Below are 3,467 nucleotides of genomic sequence, written 5' to 3'. Positions count from 1 at the left end.
AAATCAAACCCCAAACAATGGCTGGCCATCTGAGGCCTTGTGTTCCATATCCCACTTTTAGTACATTACTGTGTATATTTCTTTCTTCCCCCTTCTGCTCTGGAGCTTGGCCTCAGGGTGACACCTGGGGCTCCCAGTTTTACCCTCACAATAACCCTGTTATTGTGGCAATAACAATAACAGTTTATGGGCTAAGTACCGATTTGAACCCGTATTGCCCCAATCTAAGTCCAACATTTGATCCTGCTGGTACTGCAAAGTATAGGAAATGCAGCTTAAAATTTTACAGGTGGATTGTGTGATGGCTGAGCTGGGTGACAACACATGTAAAATCAGTCAATAAGAGTATAATGTATAGTGGTACCTCGGGTTAAGTACTTAATTTGTTCTGGAGATCTGTTCTTAACCTGAAACTGTTCTTAACCTGAAGCACCACTTTAGCTAATGGGGCCTCCTGCTGTCACTGCACTGCCACTGCACGATTTCTGTTCTCATCCTGAAGCAAAGTTCTTAACCTGAGGTAATATTTCTGGGTTAGCGGAGTCTGTAACCTGAAGCGTATGTAACCCGAGGTACCACTGTACAACAGACTCTTGCTCTCACAGAGGCCAACCAAGATGCCTGTGAGAAACCAGCAAGCAGGATTTGAGCACAAGAACGCACAAGAACTGGTATTCAGAAGCTGTCTCCAACTGTGGAGGGTGGAGCATAGCTGTTATGTGGTGCTTTTTCAAATAAATGTTTTATACTATTATTTCTGCAGTTGACCTGTCATGCCCAGCACCATGCGGTAGTGAGGTCAAGGCTTTGCCAGCACCCACCATGGGTCTCTGCCCTCTTCCTTACTAGTGTGCAAGCTTGGGCTGAGATTTCCATGCATACTATCAATAGTAATCTTTAGCTTGGTCTACAAGTATCAGTTTAATAAGAAATTTCAGGTGCTGTCTGGAAGTACCAGCCTTGTCCCTGGAAATATCTTCCCTTATCCATTCTTAGATGTTTTGAGGCCAGTTGTGGCTACACCACAGTAGGAAAAGCATTTTGCACATTCTCAGAGGCAGTCTTATTTTCTCACATATCTAGGGACAAAGAGGAAGAACTATCGTTAGCTACAGATGATCAAGGGGTTTCTCCTCATTTTTAAGTGAACCAACCTGATTCACTCTTCATCGACTAAACAGTTGTCCTTTGATTTTTTAAATACTTCTTTGGACTCTGCGATACAACTCTCAGTTCCACAAAGTAGTAAAATACATGTTGAAATTTGTATTTCAGGTTAAAATGTGTGTGTGTGTGTGTGTGTTATGATAGAATGCATACAAAAATGCCTATTTTACGAAGAATGCATTCAAAGCTATTGTGATTTTGTGTGTGAACTTTTTTATTAAATGGCAGATCAACCTAGTAATGGGATAAAATAGACATGAATTAAATAACCTGCAAAAGCAGACTGGTTGTCCCTACCAACAGTTTCTTTCCTTGAGGTCCACATGAATCTGGAGCCAGTTTTATGTCCTGTTCCAAAACAAGAAACAGCTTAATTGTTTAAGAGATTCTCTGAACTACGGGACAACTGTATCTTCACTGCCCCTGACTGTTCTGCCTTTTCTCTTTGCCAAATCCCCAGTGTCTTGAGTGAGGCAGTGCTCGCCCTTAGGAACAGCAAGAGCACAGCTTGTCATCAACAAGAGACAGGCTTCCCATGAATTACTCTCTTCCCCAAGCATCTGCTTGGCACTTGCTTGATGACTCATGGGGGACCTGGCAAGCCTGCTAGCACCATCAGGAACCTTAGCAGCTCACAGAGTCCTGGTGGATCATGAATGGCACACACTGCGTGTTTGGCAGCTCTTTTGAGTGCCTCTGTGTTTCTCTGAGTCTCACTGTTGCTTGGGGTTTCCATCCCAGATTGGCTTGCAATTAAGCAGACTCCCGCACAGCCTACCTTGTTTTAATTAAAGCTGAAATGTCCAAAGTTTCTTTTTTAAAAAAAAATTATTGATTTTCTTTTCTCATAACAAATATCCAGTACTTAACATTCATTTTCCAATTTCCCCCCTCCCTGAGACTTCCCCCAACTTCCATTTCTGGTTTATTACATCAAATGTTGCATTCTGCTGTTTGTACATAATACTATGTTATCACCTGTTATATTTCTTTTTCTCTGTAAATCAAATTGTAAATGTTCATTTAAATCCTGCCAAAGAGTCCATGTTTTTTGGTTGTTTCTGCAAATAAGTTGTAAAAGGTTCCCATTCTTTTCCAAAGTCACTATTGTCCTGAAATGTCCAAAGTTTCACTCAGAAGGGCAAGGCTTCCTCTTTTTTGTCTAAAGTTTCCTGGCATGTGACAAGATTGCAAGGGATCTTACCTATTTGCAGGGATCTTACCAGAATGCTACTGTCCTTTCAGGGGAGACACCTGCCTTGGAATGTGCCATTTCAGCCAATCACACCTCTTCTGGCATGTCTGTTAACCTACAACATGCAAGGAAGGTTGCTCTTACCTAATGTTTTTACTCTGCTACTTAATGATGATGATGATGATGATGATGTAAAAGGCACAGTTCTTATTTTTTAAAAAATACATCCACAGCTCTATTTTCAACAGTTTAGGCAGAATCAGCATTCATTCCAACGGTCACCCATTCTTCATGCTCTTAGAGTTTATAATTGATTATATCACACTGTGTATCTGAAGAAGTTTACATGCACACGAAAGCTCATACCAAGAACTAACTTAGTTGGTCTTTAAGGTGCTACTGGAAGGAATTTTTTTATTTTGACTATGGCAGACCAACACGGCTACCTACCTGTAACTGGGGAATTTAAGACAGGAATAACTCAGGTACAAGGAATATAAAGCACTTGAGATAGGTTAAAAGTTGAATCTAAAGATAGGCCATACATTCCATTCACCTAGCCTAGATGAATACTCACATTGAAAAATCATACCTGACTTAGGATGCCCGACTTAGGAAGCACATTCATTCCCTCCAGGAATTTTGGGCAGCGTAACTTACCTCTCTCAGAGTTTCCATCCCTAGAAGCTCTAAGCAGTGGCCAGGAATCTTGGGTGGGTGACATGTTTTGAATGAGCTTTAAAGGTATAGGGCCTTTCCAGATGAGCTTTTTATATACGGTACATTCAGGATGGTTTGTGCTCTTGACGCTATCAGGATTGTCACACACACTTCCACATTTAAGTTGATTTGCATCCATCCACTCTTGGGGTGGTCACATGGCATAAGCAGCAATCTGCATGGTCTGTAGCTTCCAGCAAATATCACAAAACGTTTCGCACCAGAAATATTCCGGTGTAGGTTCTTTTCCCTACCACCTTTGATGCACTATGAAAATATGTAGCTTGTGTTTTGTTTTGCTGTTTCTTTGGACAGAGCTCCCAGATATTTTGCACTGAAGGTTGATTTACAACACTGTATGAAAAGGGACGCGGGTGGCGCTGTG

General features: G+C 41.4%; 1 long non-coding RNA gene across 1 annotated transcript; it reads right to left on the bottom strand.

Moving 5' to 3' along the window:
* Positions 1-902: 902 nt before the first annotated feature.
* LOC309528933 lies at positions 903-2,497 on the bottom strand. Its single transcript, XR_014217994.1, has 2 exons — positions 2,391-2,497; positions 903-1,079 (listed from the first exon to the last, which is right to left on the bottom strand). It is a non-coding gene; the product is annotated as an uncharacterized lncRNA (long non-coding RNA).
* Positions 2,498-3,467: the final 970 nt, after the last annotated feature.

Source organism: Podarcis vaucheri (genome assembly GCF_965113315.1).
Source record: "Podarcis vaucheri genome assembly, chromosome: 3".
Classification (NCBI taxonomy): Eukaryota; Metazoa; Chordata; class Lepidosauria; order Squamata; family Lacertidae; genus Podarcis; species Podarcis vaucheri.
The sequence above is the reverse complement of the archived record's forward strand: the minus strand, read 5'-3'. Positions and strand labels throughout refer to the sequence as shown.